This window comes from Acomys minous (genome assembly GCF_964271855.1).
Source record: "Acomys minous genome assembly, chromosome: 4".
Taxonomy (NCBI): domain Eukaryota; kingdom Metazoa; phylum Chordata; class Mammalia; order Rodentia; family Muridae; genus Acomys; species Acomys minous.
The window spans coordinates 28,498,859-28,523,208 of NC_140486.1; the positions used below are offsets into that span (position 1 = coordinate 28,498,859).

Genomic DNA, 24,350 nt, shown 5'->3' on the forward strand with positions numbered 1-24,350 from the left:
GTGTGTGTGCATCTGTCTGTGTCTGTGTGTAGTGTGTGTATCTGTGTCTGTGTGTTTTTCTGTGTGTGTGAATGTGTGTGTGTATGTATCTGGTATGTGTCTGTGTGTCTGTGTAGAGTGTATTTGTGTGTGTGTCTGTCTGTGTCTGTGTGTAGTGTGTGTATCTGTGTCTGTGTGTTTGTCCATGTGTGTTCTGCCCTTCAACAGAGATGAATCTCAGGTTACCACTGAACCACCTTGTCAACCATTATTTTTATGTTCCATTCTTTGGTTTATTTAACAAATATTTAGTATTATTGTGAACCTCAGAACTACACACAGACACAGCAGCAAACAGATAAGGTCCCTGATTTTGTGGGGCTTGTACTCTACTAAGGGAAGATCAAAAGTGCTGCAGGAGAGCATCTGTATGTAAATAAGCATGTTGGATCATCTACCCATCTCTTCAAGAGGAGAGAGGAAGAGAATGATAGAATACACAGGAATGAAGACAACTTTAAAAAATGGTATATCTGAGTTATTTCTGATAACTCTACCAAAGATAGGCAAACATGAGGGAACTAACAATGTGGAGATCTGTAGAAATTTTGGGCAGGGAGACTCCCTGGCACCAAGAGTCTGGGGACAGACACAGCATACTGAGGATTACCAGAAACTAGTGGAGTTTGGAAGTGGGATGTAACTTCTGGCCTACTGAAAAAATAGTCATAAATGTCCAAAAAAAGTAATGTGATCTCCAAATGAAAGATGTATGGTTAAAATGTTTAGCAGTCACATTTAAACCTAAACTAGAATGATTATTTTTCATATTCTTAAATTAACATATCCAAAATGTCATTATAACATGTCATCAACATAAAATTATTAGGGAGATGTTTTACATTCCTTTGAGTGAAACTTTTTTTCCAGGCCATTGCAGCATATAATAATTCATATGAACAGTGTCATTGTGGAAAGTGTTTATTTAGTGTCATAACACCATAAATCTCTGGGTTTGTTCTGAGTGACACTAAAGATGTCATGTAGAATAATCTTGTGGTTATTATTTTTCTTTTACAAGAAGAAAACTACTTTTTAAAAATAAGTTCACTCTCATTTTTATGGGGAGAAAAAAAATCTAGAAAAGGGAAATTTTCAGTTGAAGGCATTTAAAACATTACTGCCAGCAGCTGGGTGAATGTAACAGTGCTAGAGACCATGCAGGAAATCAGGCCATGAACTCAATTACAAGCCCTGCAAAAATTAAAAATAAAATTAATTAAAATTAAGGAGAAGCTCTGAGAAATGTTTTTAAGTTTTACGTTTTAACTTACATTTTATTTATTCATCGGGTGGCAGATCCTGGGCCATGGTGCATGTAGAGGCGGAAGGACAAGAAGCCTTAGGTTCTGGGGAGTGAACTCAAGCCATCTGGCTGCAGACACCTTTAATTTACCCACTGAGTCATTGTGCCAGCCTGAAAGTATTTTTATTAATCTAAATCAAATGTTAGGTTTATTAAGATTCCTATAGTTACTTATTTGACATTTTCCAAAGCCAGTGAAACATTTTTTCATACATGTAATCATGAAGATACATGATTACGTGTATATATGAAGATACATGATACATAAGTATTTCTTGGCTTAATTTTAATTAAAGCCAAGCAATATATATCGTAAGTAGAATTTAAGAAAAGAACTCTCTGGGCAAGAGATGTCAGAGGCATATTTACATGGAAACTATTAGCTGAAATCAAGAGATAAATTATGTGTAGGAAAGAAAACATGGTTACATAGAAAGTAGAACAGCGTGTTTACTGTGTTACAGAAAAGAGTGCATGAGTATGGCAGGTAAGTATGGTCTTTCTGACTGAAGGCCCCCAGAGCATTTGCTGTTTTTCTCTGAACAAGAATGTCTGAGTACTTTCACACGAACTCTGGTGCCCCATATTTGACCACGTCCCCTGGATGGGGAGACCTGGTGGCACTCAGAGGAAGGACAGCAGGCTACCAAGAAGAGACTTGATACCCTATGAGCACATACAGGGGGAGGAGGTCCCCCTCAGTCACAGTCATAGGGGAGGGGAGTAAGGGGAAAATGGGAGGGAGGGAGGAATGGGAGGATACAAAGGATGGGATAACGATTGAGATGTAATATGACTAAATTAATAAAATATTAAAAAAGAATATCTGAGTATGAAAACTAGCAAACCACCAGGTAAAAATCTCCCTGAAACAACATGGTGGATGATTGTGAGAAAAGCAGTAAGAATAGAAATGTCCTAAAAATCATAATCTTTAGCTAGGGAAATGACAAAATTGATTTTCTGTCCTCCTTAAATAATTTAAGTATTTTAGAGGTGACCATGTGTAACTGTTGTAGCATATAGATCAATTTACAACCCTAGGAGATAAAGTTATTGATATATATATTATCATCTGGATTCAAAACCCAGGTAGAATTCATGATGGAAGGGTAGAGTTGGGTGGCAGTATTGGCGGTCACTGGAGACCAAGTGTGACAAAGTCAAAGGCTGTGCATTTGAATACTCCTAAAGAGGTAGCACTAGTTGGTGGAAATGAATTTGTGAGAGTCTTCCTAGTTCTGATCATTATGCTAAAGGTAAATATTTAAGTGAATAGTTCACCATACACTTAGGAGGCTCTAACCAAGTTGAGCCTGGCCCTTTGATTTGGGAATCTATTGAGCTACATAGATCAATAGATGTTAACATTTTTTCCCTTGACAGATCAAGAAGGGGTTGATTTCATTTGTGTGAAGCAACTGTGGCATCTAGTGGTTAGTATTCATAGTGGTATTACAGTTTGCTTCTAAAGGATAAATTATGTCATAAGTATTTTTGGCATTGAGGGGTTTTATAGCCATAGATAATAATATGGTTGTTTTGTTATATGTTTCTTCCCTCAGATACCAGCACAGGAGGGAATGATCAAAGTTTACATCATGGAAAAAGAAAAAGTAATTATTTAGAGCAAATTACAAATTGTGTAGGTCGTGGCCTGATGTTAATTTATACTTAGGTAACTGAATGAGGATGTTGTGGCTACTTTTTTTTTATAGTGAAAAGACATTGAATTTATTGTATTTAATTTTGTTATAATTTATGCATATTGCATCCCGACTGTAATCCCCTGGCTCTTATCTTTCTGTTCCTACCCTCCCTCCCTCTTCCACCCTATTCCCCTTCCCTAGACCTCTGACAGGTGGGGTCCTTCCCCACCATATGATCACAGCCTATCAGATCCCAGCTGATAGCCTGCTTCCCCTTCCTCTGTGTTCCCACAGTGCCTCTCTGCCAAGGGGCAGTCATCAAATTCCCATTAACAGAGTTCATGTCACAGGCAGCTCCATTCACTCTCCTCCCCCCTTCCCCACATGAAGAATAAGCTGTCCATTGGCAACCTCTGAACAAGGGGTCTTGGTTCTCTGTTTGCAATGTCCTTGGTTGGTGCATCCATTTGTTCAGGCACCCTGCCAGCCTCGATAGTCTCCTTGTGGAGCTCCTGACAACCCCCTTCTCCTTCCAGGTCCTTCTATGCCCCCAACTCTTCTATACAACCTGCAGCACTCAGCTACATTCATAGTAGCTTTATTCATAATAGTCAGAATCTGGAAACAACCTAGATGTCCCTCAACAGAAGAATAGATAAAGAAACTGGGGTACATTTACACAATGCAGCTATCAAAAACAAGGAAATCTTGAAATTTGCCATGGATGAAATTAGAAAAGATCATCCTGAGTGAGGTAATGTAGACCCAGAAAGACACTCATGGTAAATACTCACTTAAAAGGGAGTATTAGCCAAACTTAGATGTTCTCTGAGACACTCCACCCAGTATAGGATCTGATCAGACAGCTACTAGGACTTTACAGCCAGACTCTAGAACAAACCCTTCCTCCCTAGGTGGACGTTGGTCATGCTGTTGATCAAAGCATTAGGAATTAGGGACATTTTATCAAAGCAATGGGAATGGACCGGGCCACTGACCTTGCCCTACTTCTGGTTTTCTTATTCTGCTTCCTGTTTGTGGATGAAAATGCAATCCCTCAGCCACTGCTTCTTCATTCAAGCTTTCTCTGCCAGTTGCTCCGCCTCCCCTGGCGCAATCAACTCTATCATTCCAGAGGTAGAAGCTCAAATAAACCCTCTCTTCCAAAGTTGTTTTAGGTTCATGATTTTTTTTTTCACAGCAACAGGATGATAACTAATATAACAATGTCATTTAGGAAGAGATCAGGAGACATCCCAAGCAAAACAAAAAACAAAAAACAAAAAACAAAAACAAAAACAAAACCCTATCATCCATATTCTGGGTCACTGATAGTCTCAGCTGTAAGGAAGATGCTTGACTGAATTCACACAAGAAAGTAGCATCATTTCTAACATGAGGATTGCTTCTCTAAGTAGAAATGATGTTTAATTATATAATGAGCTGCACAAATTTTAGAGATGGCTTAATCAGAATATGAATTTATTGTAAAAAATATTGACTTTTAATTTTCTCTCTCCATTATTCTCCTAATATATTAATAAGCTCTAATTCAGTGTCTTAATCTTGGTGTTTTAAAAACATATGTGCTACCTTCCTCTGTTCAGTGTTTAATACTGGCTTGTTTGCTTCTGCTTTCCTGTTTTGTGGGACAAATCTGTCCTGCAGAAACACACCATTTAGACATGTCATCTGTAATTTTCTTGTAGACACATTTTAAAATGTAAAATTAATCTTAATATTGCATTTTTGTTTACTCAATATTTCTTCCTTTAGGCAGTAAGCCTTAATTTTTTTGGTTTTTTTTTTTTAGACAGGGTTTCTCTGTGTAGCCTTGACTATCCTGGACTTGCCTTGTAGACCAGGCTGGCCTCAAACTCACAGCAATCCACCTGCCTCTGCCTCCCAAGTGCTGGGATTAAAGGTGTGCGCCACCACCGCCTGGAAAAATCCAGTTTCAAATTTAAGAATGTTTATAAAGTTTGTTGTGGTGTTTTCTAAAATATTCACGAGTATATTTTTATAGGGACACATAACAATCTGTGTGTGTGCATGTACACATGTGAGAATATGTATATGTATATGTGTGTGTTTACATGCATGTGTGCGTGTTGACTTTATGGGTATTATGTTTGTTCATTGCCACATTATTGTTACAAAAGAAGTGTAAGAGGACAGATTAGACCCTGTCCTTGTTGATCACGCTTCTTATTTGATTTCAGGATGCTTTGTTAGCATATAGACAAGCTTAGGCATCACATTTTAAAATAGATTGTCAAGGAGTCATGCCTTAGGCTTACAGATTGAATATTCTACCCGAGATTTTATATCTCAAGTAAGGCAGGCATGGCTTATAATTAATTTTATGGTGGATGCAGATAGCATGACTCTTATTTAATTTTGCAGCAAACTAATAATAACCCAATAGTCTCCTAGTCTTGAAAGTTAAGTTTTATGTCTAAGTTAATACTAGAATGACAGCTATTTTACTGACACTCTTCATTATTTTTTGTTGGTTTTGGAAACATTAATTTCATAAAATATTTTATTTGTTCACATTAACATGTAATGGCTGTTATATTAATTAATAGAATAATACATATTTTCTAATGTTAGATTTCTCAAATAACATTTGCAATCCTTAACAAATTTTAAAGATTTATTTTATTATTACTGTTATTACTACTACTACTACTACTATTGTGTGTGTGTGTGTGTGTGTGTGTGTGTTTGTGTGTGTGTGTGTGTGTGTAGGTATGTACCCTTGGAGACATTGGCTTCCCTGGATCTGGAGTTACAGCTGCCAAACATGGATGCTGGGAACCAAATTCCTGTTCTCTTCCGTGTGGTCCACACTCTACATTGCTGAACCTTCCATGTGGCCTTTTCATCAATTTTTAAGACTTAATGAAAGTATTTATTTAAAAGTACTTGAGAACGCTGGTCAAGTATCTTTTTCTTCTCCTGGAAGCACTATAAAATGTTCCCCAGGAAGAAGAGTTTAGAGCTAGTTAAACATGGCTTGGTAGCTCTTGCTTACAACTCAGCATGGGCCACTAAGACTGGAGAACTGTGAAGTCCACCTGGGCTACAATGTAACACCCTGTATTGTTACTTCTCTTTGATTCTGAGACTTGTCAGTAAAGAAATTTAGAAACAGACTTGGGAGGAAGGAATCTCAAGGACAATTTTATTAGAGTTTGATAATAAACCAACCGGACAGGAAGAGTGGTAACTCTCAGCTGCTGAGAACAGAGAGGTGGAGAAGAGGAAGAGAAAAGGGCACGCCATTTGTGGGGTGACTCATTGTGGGGCGACACATTGCGGAATAGTCCTCATCACCAACTCAGAAAGGGGAGAGTAGCTTCAGAGACAAAGAGTGAGAAAGCCCAGTGTCTGAGAGAAAGGAGACAGAAGGAAAAGTTACACTTTTCTGCGTTAGAGGCTGCATAGTCTGTGTATACTTCCTGACAGAGCCCTGCAAAGGTCCACAGGGAGAATCAGCTTCTTGGAAGGAAGATAAGCACATTATCTCATTAAGGGAATAATTATTCCTCCCATTTCCTTAGCAGGTCTGTGTCTGAACCAGCCTTCCTGAGTGGAGGAGACCACAGCATGTCATGGTCTAATTTTAGAGCACTTTATATGTTCCATCTCCACCCAGGGCCAGGGGTATTCCCTTCATTGAGGTATAGCTGGTGGAAAACCTTTTTAGTGTTACTAGGGAAATGGGAGGGATGGTCCAAAGCCTCTGTGGCCTCTAAGACTGTGTAAAATTTCCCCCTCAAGAGCTGAGAGCTTACAGTTGTTTAAGAATCAGACCAAGGACACATACCTGACTTCTACTCAGGACAAGAACAAGAATATCTTGACTTCTAGTCAAAGACAAGAGTAGGGATTCCTACTCCATTTTAAAATTTCCTGTTCCTCATCAGTATTAAAAAAAATTAAAATACAGAGCAAGCAAACATATGAGTGGGAATACTTTGTTGCTAGCTTTACCCTCAGCATCTTGGCTGACATAACAGCTCTGTCTTTGAATTAGCATTTGTTGGAGTTTTCAATGTTTTAAGAACATTATGTCACCACCGTTTTAGACTTTTACTTTTGCATTCAAGGAATTTTTGTCCCCTGGCTTCTGTTTTTGTTCTTGCATGGCTACTGAAAGGATATGGCAAGGATGAGCTTGCAAGGGCACTCATTTCACTTCATTCTTTTCTAATTAAACTCCAACAATCTAATTAAACTCTGACATGTTATTACCTTGCACAGATTTGAGGACATACTTTTCAGGGGAGCCCAAAATAATAATGCATCGTTTTCAAATTTGAGCTACTTTGGATGGTTATATCAAATTAAAAAGAAAACCCTAAGGTTACTTCTACAGTAACCTGTAACAAAATTTACTGAGGTTGGAAGATAATATTACACATTAATAAAATTAAAAGAGCAATTATGTTCCTTCAGATGTCAAATTCGAGTGTTAGTAATAGACGGGATGCTACACCCAAAGATTACAGTGCACACATGTTTAAAATGGTAAGATGGGTCTCGTAAAGGTCTGTACAGGGTTCAAAATTTAAGACAGGAGGTTAGGAGATGGGCGGATGGGGAAAGTGATGGCTGCATCAGAATGAAGACCTGAGTTTGAAGCCCTAACAGTCACATAAAAGCTGGTATCTTCTGTAACCCCAGTTCTCAGGGAAAGGAGGTTACAGATACAGGGAGATCATCAGAGCAGGCTGAGCAAGTACTCCAGCACCAACAGTAAGCACCAGATTCAGTAAGTAGCTTGTTCTCAAAGAAAGAAGCTAAAAAAAAATCGAGGGAAACACCCAAAGTCAACCTCTAACCTGCACACATGTATGGTCATGCACATGCATGCATGCATACATACATACATACATACATACATACATACATACATACACACATGCACATATTATACTCACAGATAATTATTTTTAATTAAGAAAATATGGAGCAGAGGAGGAGGCACTTGATGGTATTCTTCATTTATTGGTACCTGTGGCTTTAGTAATGAGGGGAGAAATAATAACAAAAGAGTTTTACAACGAGGAATAAGAACCTATGTGAGCCTCACAGTGATGTGACTCTTCTCATCGAGAGCAACAAGAGATTCAGAATGGCAGGTGACTAAGGCACACTCAGAAAGGAGTGAGGGTGTGAGCACAACTGAGACACACTCAGAAAGGAGTGAGGGTGTGAGCACAACTGAGGCACACTCAGAAAGGAGTGAGGGTGTGAGCACAGCATTCTCAACTCCGCTGCCATTGTGCCTGGCACACCCTCCACTCTAGGCAGCATTTCTTTCCCCAGCCTTAATTTCCTATGTCTACCATTACAGAAACACAGCCAGGAATAGTAGCAGTGACATCTGAGTCAAATTACAATTAAGTTTGGGTTTTAGTATTAGTGGCACAGAATTGGGACTCCTGAATTCCTGAACTTGGTATACTCGTCAAAGTCAGCTCAGAGCTTGTCTGGAGGCATATAGAACTCAACTGGCCATGACCTCTTACAGGAAACTAAGATGTTGGTACAAAGGTCATTGAACAGAATACCTATGTAAATATTTCTAGTTCTTGATTTGGTGAAACTAATTATAAATTTAGATCCCTACTGGATCAGAAACTCTGAAGGTGAGCGCCAAGAACACAGTATTTGCTTACTTGATTCCTATGCTACTAAAGTTTGTGAACCATTGTATAAATTTTCTTTAATAACTGAGGTAATTAAAACCCTAACACATTAAATCAAACAAGGTAATATGGATGTCAAGAACAGCCTGGCCGGGGGAGGGGGGGAAATAAATCCACATCTGAATTCTAGATTCTCCAGTCCCAAAACACAGAAGACTTTTTCTTTTTTTCTTTTCTTTCCTTTTTTTTTTTCTTCAATTAAATATTATTTTATCTCTTTGGGCTCCCCAGAAAACATGTTCTGAGTCTGGGATTCAGGAGATTTTAATCATTATTTGGAAAATGACCCAGGAAACATTAGCAAAAGAAGTGTTAAGTGAAAAAAAAAAAAAAAGAATGATGAAGGAAGACAATGAGTGACTAAGTGCAGATTTTTGAGGTCTACTATTTTGGTGGCTGTCATCATTTGAGTGGGCTTGTTCGAAGAGGTGTACCACTGTGGATGGCCTTTGAGGTTTCAAGAAAAGCTCTGGCCATTCCCAGTACCCCCACACCCGCTTCTGTCGCCTCTGCTTTTGGATTAGATGTAAGCTCTCAGATACTGCTCCAACCCCGTGCCTGCCCACATCTGCCATGCTTTACACCATGAGGAACCTGGACTCACCCTCTGAAACTGTAAGCAACCCTCCGGGTAATTATAAGCTGCCTTGGTCGTGATACCGCAACAGAACAGTCACTAAGACAGTGATAACTGAGGTTGAATGGCACTCCAAGATTCCGATAACATCATGGGACATGGAATACAGATTATCCTGCTGTAGGATTAAAAATATTGGGGCTTTTACTGACAAACATATCAGTCATTGATGAATGGATGCGTCGGTGGACATCCCACTCCCCAACATCCTCGCTTGTACAGTTCACAGTACTTCCCACCTATTAGTGAACCCCTTTGAAAACAGTTAAAGGATTAGTAGCTGGGAAAATTGCTGGCAGCACTGAAGGGTAACATCATGTGAGCTTTGCTCTGACAATCACAGTTTTCACAGTCACTTCTACAACCAGCGTTTGGAACTCACACAGCACTGTAGTAACACTCCATGGAACAGCTCTACTACATTTCTTGCAAATTCAGATTTCTTTTAATTGAGGAAAGGATCTTGTATTAGCAACCTTCAAGGAGCTATTTGTCCTGGTGTTTCCTGGATGCCTTTCCTGCTGAACTACTGTTAACATTTTTGGGGAAGAGCTCACAGTAGCTTGGTTTTAAGAATTCCCTTTGGCTAGTTCTTAAAGCCTTCTACAATGAAACACTTTTCTTCCTCTTCTGGACATCCAGCTTCAAAACTTCTTACCTTAGTTATTCTAACTTTGTATTCTACTTCATCACTAACTGGATCCAATAATCATTCCTTAATATTATCTAATTTCTAACCCATCCAGTCTATAGAATCAGCATTGTTTTCTGTGGCTCTTGAACATTTGTAACAGATTCTGCCTACATCTCTTGTTTTAAACAAACTATATTTTGTCAAAACAAAATAAAACAAAAAGACAAACTGTGTCATTTGCCCTCTGAGGTCCCAACAACTAAAAACCAAGTAGATCTCCTCACTATGCTGTGTAGAGGAATGCTAATCCAGCAACATGGCTGCTCTGGCCAGGGATCACATAAAAAAAAAAAAAAAACTAAGTCTGTGTGATCTGACTGGAATACACACCTTTAATCCCTCTGGCTGGAATATAGACACACTTTTAGTACTCACCTGTAATCTCAAACAAAAGCATTTAGTTGAGGGACAGACCAAGTGATGAATCAGAGAAAGATTTGACGGAATGAGTCAAAGATAGGATATGCACAACTCTCACAAGAACAGACAGAAAAGAGAGGCTATTTAAGAGCAGTGCAGAGAGACTAGGGAGGAACAGAGTACAGTACAGGGAGATGGCTGAGTTTGTGCTGTCAGTGCAATACAATTTGGTGCAGTTCAATAGAGTTCAGTGCAGGCAATTCAGTGCAGTTCAGTTTGTGGAGCTGAGAGGAAGTTTTTCCAAGCAGAGCAATTCAACGTGAAACGTAGAAAAGCCCATTTGAATCAGTCAGCTTGGAGGGGAGTTTTGAGCCAGAACAGCTGAGTTTAACCAGCCAGCCAGAGTTCAGGGGGGAAAAAATGAAAGGACAAGTTAATTCATTAGTAAGTCTCAGAGGCTGAAAATTCTGTGCCCAAGTTAGCAGACAGAGGCTGGAAGCTGAAGCATCAAGGTCTGGGTTTACAGAAGATTAAATTGTGTGCCTGGGCCTAGGGGTAGATAGATAGAAATTCTCTTGGCTCACCGCAAGCAGTGTGTTAGTAAAGTCTTGGGACAGCTCTCATCTCATCCCATCATCTGAGGAAATTGAAACAGCATTTACAGTGTTGTCATTTACATCTGTCTAGACACTGACTATGCCCTGTACATCGACAGTGGAATCTAGAGAATGCCAAATACAGCTTCATATTTTTCTATTTGGATATAATTGACTCCATAAATTGTATCGCGTTTTTTTCAGTAGTGTGATCGCAGTGCATATCTGGCCTTTGCTGATGTCACCGGTTGGTACTGGAGTCCTAGACTAATACAGTGATTATCTAATTAGAAACTCCCAGTGGGCATATTCTAATTGGCCTTCCTTTACTTATTGAAACATTTCTGTAAAGAAAAAAAAACTTACTGTAAATTTACCTGGTCAGTCAACCTGTACAAAGGGTGGATTCTTATTCTCTCTCACTCTTAGTTGTTAAGACCTAAATAATTCAAAAGACAAGGTCAGACAGAATTTGTTCCTACCAAAAGCAGACTAACTTTCTGCTTTTCTCGCCCAAATCCCATAACTATATTCAAATCTACTATATTCAAAACTATATTCAAAACACATAAAGCTATGAATCTGAGAAGAACCAAAGAAGCCATGTATTTTTGTATTTTTGCTTTTCATCTATTAGATTACACTTAATTCATCTTCTAAATGTTTCAAGCAAGTGGACAATTGAGTCAAGGTGGGGAATTGCACCTCCACATTCTGTGTTTCTTAGCCTGCAGAGAGTTCCTGGTACATTCTGTGTAGATTATTTATGAATTATAGAATTTTTGCATTTAAGAAGAGTTTAGTAGACTTGGATTTGAATAAGGAAGTATTTTGCTGAATATGGTTTTTACATGGTGAACGCCCATGTGGTCATTTTCAGTGGGTTTTTTTTTTTTTCAATTCAGCTGTGGCTTGGCTTCTGTTGCCGCTAATGTCTGTGCCTTTTTTCTTCTTGTATTACTCATTAATGATCTTGCAATGTCAGCCATCACAAGGCCTACCCTGTGGCTATATGCTCGTCCTAGACCTACAGTCCTTGTGACCCCTTAACAAGACTTTTCCCCTCTGTTGTCTTTATCTGTGAAAATGTGGGTATTGATTGGGCTAGAGCAGAGGCTGACAAACTGCATTCTACAGGTCTAATCCATCCCTCCACCTTATTTGATACAGTCTACAGATTTAAAATGAACTTTCCCTAGTTTGTTCCCCCAAAATGTTTTACACTTCAATATGCTTGCATTTTAATTTTACTTAAGGTCCTTGATTTTGCCTCCTGGCTTAAATAAATCTTAAAACACTTAATATTTAGCTCTTTCAAAAAAAAAAGTTCAGCAGCCGTTAAGCTGCAGTTGTGATTTTTCAAACTGTTTCCAGTAGCAGAATTTAGAAAAGAGAAGAAGATTTCACTCTAAACTCTAATTTAAAGCAAATGAATATATAACTGGTTAAGTGATACTAATTTTTAAATAATTGTTCCCCAGAAAAGTTCAATCTGGAGAAAGTGGGCTACTTTGATGAGCATGATGGACTAAGTAAGGAATGACAGTTTTGACATTGGGGATTGTAGATGACAATTACAGTATTAGGGGAAAAAATCAGTCTACAATTTATTCTGTGGATTTTTTGTTGTTGTTGAAGTGGTTCAAAAATAAAATCCTGCTTCAAGCAGATAAGTGATTATAAATAGCAGCATTTTTTTTAAACAGCTCACCTTGCAATCTTAGGACTTTTTTGAAATTAAACTGATTCAAATACTTATAAAGAAGAAATCAAAATTTTTGATTCTACACACAATGTCAGAAACAGCTCTCATCATCAAAATGCAGCAATCAGGAAAGAAGCGCCAACAATTTGGAGTGAGAGATAAAGCTGGGCATAGTCTAGCATCCCCTAGAATTTGCTTGGGATGGAGCCATTGGCTAGTAGTGGCTATGAGATGCAGGCACCCATCGATGAGTTTGCTGCTGCAGTCTTGTGTTGGTGGACAAGGAAGAGCTTGAGTTGTAAATATAGGGATGAAGAACGACCTCCTTATTTGAAATCCCTAACTTCAAGTGTTTAAATATGTGCACAGGTACAGTGGTTAAAGCTGACTGATCCACAATTGGATTAAAGTTAGTGTAACTGCACTTATGTTTTAAAAGAGATTAGGGTAGATTTGTACATAAACTGAAAATTAAGTCTAGTATAATTTACCATTGGAAATAGGTATTTGTCTTTAAAGTAGATTATCCATGGTCTTAGATGTGCTCCCCTATGTGGTATGTTTTATGACATTGAAATTTAAGCTCAGTTAGGATAAAAACACATATTCCACTAGATAGCTATCCTACTCTTAAGAAAACCCGCCATATGCTTGTAGTGAATAAAGTCTCAGTGGCAAAATTAAATGTTTGCTGCATCTGGGCTTTAACTTCCATTGAAATAGGTTATATATACAAGTTATCATGTTATTCAAGTGAATGCAACAAGACAACACCCAGCATCAGGCAGGTCTGGGACAGAAAGTGCTGGAACAAAGTATCTATCTGAAAACATTGGAAATGTAACTAAAATACACATATGCACACAAACTTGTTTGTATAAAGATCTGACCTTGGCACTTGAGCATTGATGCCAGCAATCACTTCTCCTTGTCATTTGTTCAGTCTAGATCCCCACGCACCATCTATGTGGCACTAGGTGCTAAGAATTTGTATCTAAGTAAAGCAGACCCAAGCTCCTGGACTTCACTCCATGGGACTTAGACACTAGTCGGAAATGACCAACAAGTGAGTACAGTTTGTTCTAGGAATACCATGGAAGCAAAGTGGCCAAAGAGACAGAAAGAGGAGTGCAGGGTGATGAGGTCAGCAAGGCAAAGAGTGAGTAAGCCCCATAGCAGCAGCTGTTGGCTAATGTAATGCTTTATCTCAGCTGGGGACACTGCAGGCCTGGAGCAAATGAAGTCCTGCTCACTCAAGTTTTAACACATTCTCGCAGAGCAATGGGCTCCATGGAGTTACATCTTCCGTGAAAGTTAGTCCTTCCTATTTGAAGTTGCACACAGATAGACAGACACAGCCATGCACAGGTGTGGGCGCACACGCACACGCACACGCACACGCGCACGCGCACACACACGAAACATATTCATGACATAAAACTCTCATGTTTGTCAGTTGCTTTCCCGGGTATCAGAAATAGTTAGCAGCACTGCTTGAGAAGTGGAGTTGCACTCAAATGTTTCTAAAGCCCCAAGGCCCCCGGGTGGATCTACTGAACACAGGCTTGTCTCGGGATTCAGAAGAGCTCTACAACTTGTGTTTCCCACAGTCTGTGGGAGCCCAGTGCCAGCTACTGATGCTCTTCAGATTGCTGTCTAGTTGTCTTTAAGTGTTTATTCTGCTTCTCTCGTTGATGATGTCCCCTCATCCCTTATCTAGAAGCTGCTTAGGGATGCTGCCGGCATCTATATTGGGCAACATCTCCAGTGCAGCTTCTGATGCATTTGATGAATACCACTCCAAGAGGCTAGAGTTGACAGGATTTCCTTATCACCTGCAGTTTTACTTTGGAGGCAGTTCTGTTCAAACTTCCGTGATTCAAGCTGCAGATCTTGATTATGCAATGCAACATGAAAGCTTTTTTTTTTTTCTTTTTGAGGCAATGGTTGATCTTTATCTTCACTATTTCTCCTACCTCTTACTTCAAGCTGAGAGTCAACCTATTTGTTTCTCTTGATCCCAGGCATTTTGCAGACTTGGAAGGAAAATCCTCCTGAGGGAAGCTGTCATCTTTAGCGTTTGTAAAATATTGCCTCATGGATAAGATCCTTCAGGCTCATCCTCACCAGGTAAGGAAATGGAGTTAAGGCCATTTATAGCATATATAAATGCATTGAGCATGCTGGAAAGTACCCATCTTATACTTTGTGTTATCAACAGAGACTCAAGGCATTACAGGGGGCAGAGGGGAGGTGAGGGGAGAGAGGGTTGAGAATGGTGAGTTCCAGATAAGGAGGTAGACAGTGAGCCTGTACATAAAATGAAACAAAAGAAAGATTGGAGGAAGGAGAGCGAGAAGAAAATCATGATATATATATATATATTGATGCAGATCAAGTTTTATGCTATAAACATTTTCCCAGCTTTTAAGTAGTAAAATAATAAAAAGCCTAATTAAAAATAAGTTCTTTTTTCAATACCTTCTACTTAAAATGTAAATAAATGCTGCTGTTGCTTCAAGCTTTTTTTTTTTTTAATTTCTGAACTTATTTTGTTTCACATTCTTTAACCAAAGAACCAAGAAAGCTAATTTCCATTCAACAGAGACTTTTTTCTGCTCCTCAGTTTTATACCTTTGGGAAACTGCAAGTTAGAGTTAACATGTATAAGATATTAAACTATTGTCTAAAAGATTAATTATTGCCAAACATTAAAATACCAAATCAGACCAAAGTCTGATTTCACCTATTCAATGTATTTAATCCTTAAAAGTTTGATATTTGGTTCTGATGCCACACGTTCAGATCTGAGCATGTGACTTTTTACGTTACTCCTCTAATGCCAGTGCAACTTGACACATATCTAATCCTGAAAGGTCTTATGATTTACATGTGGTGTGGGTGTAAGGACTACATCTCTGTCTTTGTTTCTGATAGCTGAAACGACAAAGATAGCATTGACCTCCTGCAGTTTCCTGAAGCTGCTACATCAATTCATAACGTCAGTATATGTGAATGGACACTGGGGGCATTCAGTGCTTTTCTCCCCTTTTAGTTTTTGCATGACTGGCATCCTTTTAGGGAATCATCTGACCTTCTGCAGTCTTCCTGTTCAGCCTGTGTGACGTAGGTGGAACTGACTATCTTTAGCCACAGTAAAGCGCTGGCCACCATTCAGCCTCAGTCATGTGACCCCAACCAAGGGTACCATGACCCTCCCAGGGGTGATTGTTGGAAGAGCGTTGCTTTTCTTTCTCCATGAACACTGGCTACAAAGACTCCTGGAGCTTCAGCTACAATGGGGTCACTTCGGTCATACAGAGGCTCTGAGATCTAGGATATGGAGCCATGCTGACAATAAGAGCTTAATCCTGACACTCCTGAATACAGCAGTGTTTGCACACCCACTTTGGAGTGGTGGAGACAGTGTGTGCTATATTTTATACACTAGATTGTGTTAGACTTGTGCTGTTCATTACGAGCAGGATCATCACTGAAACACAGATAAGTGTGCTTTAAAGTAACCAGAGCCAGGCTCTTTCCCGTCCTAGCTGTGTGACCTTGAATTTGTTCCTCTAAGAACTTGAACCTCAGTTTGCTTTTCTCTGTGGCATAATAAACATAGATAGCTCCTTTATTGGAGATTATTAATAGAAAGTATGTTTATGTGTGGGGAGGAAGGGGTTGAGGGAGAGAGAGAGAGAGAGAGAGAGAGAGAGAGAGAGAGAGAGAGAGAGAGGTGGGGAGAAGGGAGGAATGGCTGGAAGCTATGTCTGGCTCATGATAAATACTGAAGTTATTATGATTATACACTAAGCAAAATGCACACTAATAAAACTGGTTAAGAACAAATAGATTTAAAAGGGCCAGGCAACAGTTCAAAAATTTAATTTTAAATGCAAAGAAGAGGTAAGAGGGCATAGAACACTGTAATCAAACAAAGCACCAAAAAAAAAAATTAGTAACACAAAAAAAAAAACTGAAGACCTAAATTTTTGGATTTGAAGATAGCAGCAAGGGAAAAAAAAAACCCTGTGGTTGTCAGCCACCATCCCAGACACTCTATTTATTTTAGTTTTTAAATGGAATCTATGATTCTGGCACTAAAACAAGAACTCCGTGCATAGAACCAGACCAGCAGATATTCTAAACTGGCAGGATTTTTGTTAGCAGTTTGAGTAACTTGATCATAAATTTCCCTTAATTTTTTTTTCTAGCTGTAGTGCTAACAGGATATAAAAAAACTTGAACATTAAGTTTCCAGTTTTCTTGGAGTCTTGTACACACTCAGCAGACATTTCTACAGACATGTTGTAACAGATATTTAATGGAATTTAGTTCCAGTCGGGGCTTTTATTTAATGGGCAAAAAAAAAAAAAAAAAAAAGAAATTATTTCAAATTATATGCATTAAAATAGGAAAATTAATTACACTGCAGAAATTATTATATTGAAATTATAATTTATATTAAAATGTAGTACTCTCTTTTAAATGTAACTTAGATCAAAATGTAAACATACAAACTGGATTAAAAATAGAACAATAAAATTAGAAAAAAATATCAACATGTGATGAATAGAACTTTTTCATAACTGGTTAATTATGAGCGCAATATTCAGCCACTAAAAACAGAGAAATCTTGAAATTGTCAGGCAAATGGATGGAAGTAAAAAGGATCATCCTGAGTGAGATAACCCAGGCCCATAAAGACAAGCATGGTATATACTCAGTTTAAGTGGATATTAGCCACATGATACACGATAACCACATTACAATACACAGACCTAAAGAAGCTGAATAAGAAAGATGACCCTAGGGAGGATGCCTAATTCTCATTCAGTAGGGCAAATAGAACAGACACTGGAAGCCTTTGAAGAGAAGAAACAGGACAGGAGACTACCGTAAAGGTCCTATGAAAGACCCCACCCAGTGCGGGAATCGAAACAGATGCTGAGACTCACAGCCAAACTTTGAGGTGGAGCACAGGGAGTCTTATGGAAGAGTTGGAAAATAGAAGGATCTGGAGGAAACAGGAGCTCTACATGGAGACCAATGGAGCCGACAAATCTGGGTGGGGTAGGAGTGGGGGCTACAAAAACCGATGCATCAACCAAGGACCATGCATGGTGAGGACCTATATCTTCCTGCTCAGATGCAGTCCATAGGCAGCACAGTCTCCTGGTGGGTCCTATAATACAGGGAATAGGGAATACCCCTGACCTGGACTCTGGTGCTCACTCATGGATCACCTCCTCCCTGGCAAGGCAGCCTTGCCAGGCCACAGAGGAAGAGGGTACAGGCAGTCCAGAGGAGACTGGGGTCAGATGATAGGGAAGGAGGGTTCCCCGCTTTCTGAGGACTAGGGGAGGAGGGAGGGGCATGAGGGGGGGAAGGGATTACCAGGAGAAGACGAGGGAGGGGACTACAGTTGAGATGTAAAGTAAATAAATGTTTAAAATAAAATAAATTTTAATTTTTAAAAATGAGTCTACAAACAGTTTCTTACTTGTAGTATCAACAAAACAAATTATTTAAACAATTTTCATGTTTATTTGCTGTTTGGAATGTTATTTCTAAAATGCAAGGCTTCGGATAGTCATAATAATGTACAGAAAGCCACTATCATCAGGCTTCTCCGTCACTGTTAGTGACTGTGGTATTAGCTTCTCTCATGCATATATATATATATATGCAGATGGCCAAAAATACAGGAATCTTTCATTTTCTGTTATTCTTCTAAACTCTCCCTGAAAGACATTTCAAATAGGAGGAAAAATTTAACAATGGGGCATTTTCTGTGGCTTTAGGCAGTGAATCCAATTTTTAAAACCTCTCTACCACATTATTCTCACTAAAGGTGAGATTGCATACAAACTTCCATTTTCCTAGTTAAGCCGGTGGCAGGTTGTAAGGAAGCCATGCCTCTTTGGCATGGAGCAAGGGTTACCTGGGTTTGGGAGGACCTTATTTATCAGCGTCTGTTGTGGGAGACAAGGAAAAGTACTTAGATCATTTATACTCACCTCTCTACCATACTTCACATACCTCGGGATAGTGAGAAGCCAGTCTGTATGGACTCCCAAGACTCCAGTTAAGAGAACAAGGCACAAACTGTTTTGTTTCTTCTTTCCTTTCAACATGGCTCCTATGCATAACTATGATGTCCAAGGCACCAGCAGAGGAAAGGAAGTCAGGGTGCGGATGCTGACCATGCCACCTCCACAGTCTTGGTTGCCATCTTCCCCTAGGCAAGGTCATGAAGAAGGTTGGGCTTCCTTCTGGCTCGTTCCTTTCTGACGTTGGCCACCCTTACATCATTTTCACGCAGAACCAGCAACATTGGCATTCGGAATGTGGAGCATGTGATGTTGGTTCCCTTTTCCTCTCAGCTTTTTTTTTTTCTTTCTGTAACAGTAAAAACCTGCCCTAAGGAAAAACGTGCAGATAAATGGAGGACAACAAATCACATGAATGAAAATTTTTAAAAGAAACATACAAAATCATTTCAAAAATCTATATTCATGTTTTAGCGAGGACAGGCCAGTCCACCATTTACGCAGAGGTGAAAGGTCAGATGTGCCCTGTTATGATTAATGGAGCACGGAGTTAAATATGTTTACCTATCAGGTAGGCTCATAGGGAAGTATGACAAATAATGTAAGGTGTAACATAAGCTTGACCATCTGAAAATACAAAGGGAGGAGAGTTGAGTGTATGAGAGATGCTATACATGAAAGTGTGAAGTTATGTGTTTGTACTCTGGACAACATTAGGAAAATACTGAATTATAGTAATCATAAGATAGTTCTTAGAATGTTATATGTAACATATTTAGCAATGAAGTTCACAAGTAAACAAGGGATAAATAATTTGTTTTATAAACAAATCTAAATAAAGTGTACAAATGGGGTGTCTTCTTCTCAGAGAATCAAACAAGTTAGACAAACATGTGACTGGCTTGTAGAACATGCAAGCTAGGAGTAACATCTTCTCTCCACACCACTGCTTTGTTGCCTTTAGTATTTCATGAATACTTTGTGTGTTGTTATCTCTTTAAGTAACGCTATACTCATAAGAAACCATGATGAATGTGATAATTGGTCCACACAGCACATAAATGTGACTATTTCCTGATGTGGAGAGTGGTTGAGGGATGTAGTGTCTTATTATTGAAGGGACAGAGAAACTGTCCTCACCAGATGATGGATAGTTGTTACACTGTGCTGTTGGGAAAGGGGAAAGAATTTCAATTTTTTGTATGAACTCTTATCTAGTCACATATTAAAATGTGAGTTTTCTAGCTGTATCCATTCCATATCACTACAGCAAATTGTATGACGTGCAGTGTTTTATAAAGAAAATGAGTTTATTTAGCTCACAGATATGGAGGTTCAAGAGCATGGTGCTATCTTGGTAGAGGCCAGCTTGTCTGTTTTACAGCTAGGCAGAGTAACAGGAGCTAAATGGCCATATGCAGAAAGGACCAGACATAAGGGGTGGCCTGGTTTTATAGCAACCTGCTCTCGAAAGAGCTAACTCATTCCGTGAGACCACCGCTAAGTATATCCCAGGTGGTGCCTTCACAGTCTGGTTCTGGCCCACTAGGACCAAGCTTTTCTGAGCTCTGCCATCTCAGCAACATCATATTGGAGACCACGGGTCCAGTACACGAACTTATAAGACAAAGTAATAGCACCCTAAGGCCCATCGTTGGGGCGTTGGAGCTGAAACTCCTGCTGCTTTAGAATTGCTTCTTTCTCAATAAACTTTAATTGGACATGAGAGAAAGTCACAGGATGTAGGAGAAGAAAGGATTGCCACATCCTGCTTGCCTGCACTGGCTCCTGACCAGCAAAGAAGCTGGAACGTTTCCCAAACCAGTGTTTGAATCGGGTTTTGTCCACCATTTTATTATTATTTTTCTGTCACTTTATGTTTTCGTCATCGCCCTTATTTTACGTTCCAAGCTTGTGGCAGTGGCCTAGCAGTGCCTCGCTCTGGCACAGTGCAGCTGACTCCATGAAATCCCCCTTTGCACTTCTAATTTGAAAATTCCCTTTGTCTTCCAGGTCCTGAGGTGTCAGCTGCTTCCCCTAGTTAACATTTTTCTGATACATTAGTGTTCCTTTTGGTTGGCTAGTTAAACCTATTTCTGAAAAATCTTCTCTTTGGAAATATGAAATTTCTCTTTTTTAAGAACTAGACTAAGGAAAATAGTAATATTTTGTCCATGTATGTGGGTTGAAAGTATTTGCTTTATGTATAAAGGATGATATTGTACATAACAGTAAATAATCCAGATTTTTCTAGGTCCTTAGACATGTTAATTACTTTGCCTAAAAACAATTATTCGGCATATCATTATTAGAGAGGTAACAATACAGTAGGGAAAAAATGAGGCACAGAAACATAAGTAATTCTCCCAAAGATCACGTGGCCATTAAATACTGGAACTAGGTTTTCAGAGTTGGGATCTGTCAGAATATTGATTTTTATCTGGAACTGGTCATGTCTGTGTACTGGTTTAAAGTCCTAACAAAATGGGAACTGACCTAGGCATTCCAAGCAGCAAAGTGTTTACTTTGGGTGTCCAGGTTTTTACAAGCCCATTAGTACAGTTCCAAGAACAAACATATTACCAAATCTTTACTTAGAATTGCTCCTAACACTGCAATCCAGCATTCAGGCAAACCACTGGCAACATTCATAATTCTACAAACATTGCCATCCCTATGTCACAGTCATTGTCCAAGCCACCTCAAAGCAGATGCTGTAAAAAGGGGGTCATAATTCTCTCCACACACGCATGATTTCTGCATTTTTATTGATCTAGACTCACAACTAACAGAAAATCCCTTTATGATAGAAGTATGGTAAGCTAACCAGTTGTCCTACCAGGTTATTGATATCCTAATTCCGGGCACACGTGACAATGTCTTTTCTGTATATAAGATTAAATTAAGGCTAATGATCTGTGTAATTTATCCTAGATTGTTTGGGTGAGCGCAACAAAATCAAACTGTCCACTTAAGATGGGAAACAGTGGGGCTAGCTTTGGACAGAGACTTAGAGGATGCTATGCTACATTGGAGCTTTTATAACTGGATGGGGCCATGTGGTCGACACTGACCCTTTATCTAGACAGGACCCAGGACCACCCATGATTGTGCACATCAGTGATGGCTTATCTAGATTGCGTTAGCCCTTGAGCATACATGTGTGCTGTTTCCCTATCAGGTTAGTAGAAGCAGGAAGCCTCACCCTAATGTGGACAGTGCCTTCTTGCAGTGAGCCAGGGGTAAGGGCGTGCAAGTGTAAAGTTTTTCCCCTTTGCCCCCTTCCCTTCACCTCTTGATACAGTTTGCAGCTAACCTCAGTGCTGTCATCCTTTATTGGCATCAGAACCCAGCTTCACTGGACTTTCAACATTGCCTGAAGACTTAGGCTTTCCAAAAATGGTCTAGTCCCTCTGCACCAGATTGGGATTGCTGAAGACACACAGCTCGATGGACCGAGCAGTTACCCGACCCTCCCTCAGTTTTGCCATGTGAGGCAGCAGCCACTGTTAGAGAACCCAGTCCATAGCATGGAAGCTGACCTAATGCATCTCCTTCTAATGTGCCCATTCTACTTGGTCTGAGCCTCTAGAGCAGAGGTTCTCAACCTGTGGGCCATGACCCTTTTGAGTACTCGCACATCAGATATTGTGTATATTATATATTTGTGCCATTATTCATATGGTGTAGCAAAATTACAGTTATGAAGCAGCAATGAAATTATTTATGGTTGGGGTGGGGGTTCACCACAACACAAACTGCATTAAAGGGTCACAGAGCTAGAAAGGCTGAGAACCACTGCTCTAGAGAACCCTAGCTAAGACAGACCATGAACCTTGGAATGCTAGATCAGTCTAAAAGCATGAAAATAGAGGTACCTCCCTACAGTCTGTGAAAGGAATCAAGCCCAGTGCTTTAGGATGCCCATTGTTTGGACAGCCCTAAAAGAAGAAATCTGAATTGTTTTAAGCACTTAACCTGTAGTAATTTGTGACAGTAGTAACAGGAAATCAAGTGGGCATTCCCAGGAACTAGCTCTACTGAAAAAAAAAAAAAAAAGAACGGCAAGATTGTTAAGTGAGATACAAACAGCTGTGGAATACATTTGGGATCACCCAGCTAATGCCACGCTTCTGCTTGTCCGATCCAGAAACTTAAGAACCTATCCTCCCATTCCTACCTCAGAAGAGCTTGTTCCTCGGTCTTTAAAGAAAGCTGAGGCAGTCCATCATAACAGACAGAAGAGGTTACCTCTGTCAGCAAAGACGGCCCTGGAAGATGAGGTGGTCCCAGAGTTTTCAGATCCAGTACAGCCTAAACCCAACATTCCAACTCTCGGGCTGTCACTGCTCCTTTATAGAGTCTGATACTCTCACCAAAAAGACCCAAAGAACCTGGAAAATTCTGTGACACCCAGATAAGACTGGTGGCTGGAACTATCCTGCCACCTTGATTGTGGCTAGACCTGTATCCCTAGAGTCCCAACCAGCATGCTATGTTTTGTCTTCCCCCATGCCTATTACCCAAGCATGCCCTCCTCTTTCTCTTTACTATGGAATGTCACCTACCTCCATGAAGTTCACATATAGCATCCTTTGGAGTTCTTCCCCTTGTGAAGACTGACTCTGTGCTGCCAAATGTCTTTTATATAAGTGTGGTGAGGCACAGCACTCATACAGCCCAAAATTGGTGAAGCAGCTTCTTCTCAGGTAGGCAACTAGGCACGAGAGAAGCTCAGTATGTGTGGAGATGCTGCAGCCCTACACGCCTCAGGCAGCACCATGACTTTTAACAAGTACGGGTTCCATGCAAGGCAGCTGAGGAGCTTGGACAACTTTTTCTTCTGTGATGTTCTACTCCAGAAGCCACGGTAATTGCTAAACTAAAAGTGTTACAAGGGCATGTTGTCCTAGAAGGGATCTGGACACTGATCTGTCTGGACTAGACGGTTTCTTTTTTTTTAATATATTTTATTAATTTATTCTTATTACAACTCAATGGTTGTCCCATCCCTTGTATTCTCCCATTCCTCCCTCCCTCCCACTTTCCCCTTACTCCCCTCCCCTATGACTGTGACTGAGGGGGACTTCCTCCCCCTGTATATGCTCATAGGATATCAAGTCTCTTCTTGGTAGCCTGCTATCCTTCCTCTGAGTGCCACCAGGTCTCCCCATCCAGGGGACGTGGTCAAATATGGGGCACCAGAGTTCGTGTGAAAGTCAGACCCCACTCTCCCCTCAACTGTGGATTGGGTGGATCTGGGTAGGGGTTTGAAGTTTACTGCTTGTATTATCCTTTGCTGGTGCCACAGTTTGAGCAGGACCCCTGGGCCCAGATCTGCCTATCATAATGTTCTTCTCGTAGGTTTCTAGGACCCTCTGGATCCGTCTACTTTGCCATTCTCCCATGCTTCTTATAACTCAGAATACTAGGTATTTATCCTGAGAACTGAATTAAGAGGTGAGGAGAGCTGGGTCTGCTAAGGCAAGGCAGGGGCTAGCTTCTTGCCTCCTTCCTCAATTGTCCTAGTGTGATCTTAATGGACACTTCACAACCACTATGCTTAATGCCCGCTAAATGGTTCT

General features: G+C 39.9%; 1 long non-coding RNA gene across 1 annotated transcript in view; it reads left to right on the forward strand.

Annotated features, from left to right (window-relative positions):
- The window catches only part of LOC311595487, a 42,891-nt gene that overhangs the window by 3,854 nt on the left and 14,687 nt on the right, over positions 1-24,350 (forward strand). The window contains exons 2-3 of the long non-coding RNA XR_014778464.1: positions 14,734-14,839; positions 18,879-18,962. This is a non-coding gene — a long non-coding RNA (uncharacterized lncRNA). The remainder of the gene's footprint in view (positions 1-14,733; positions 14,840-18,878; positions 18,963-24,350) is intronic.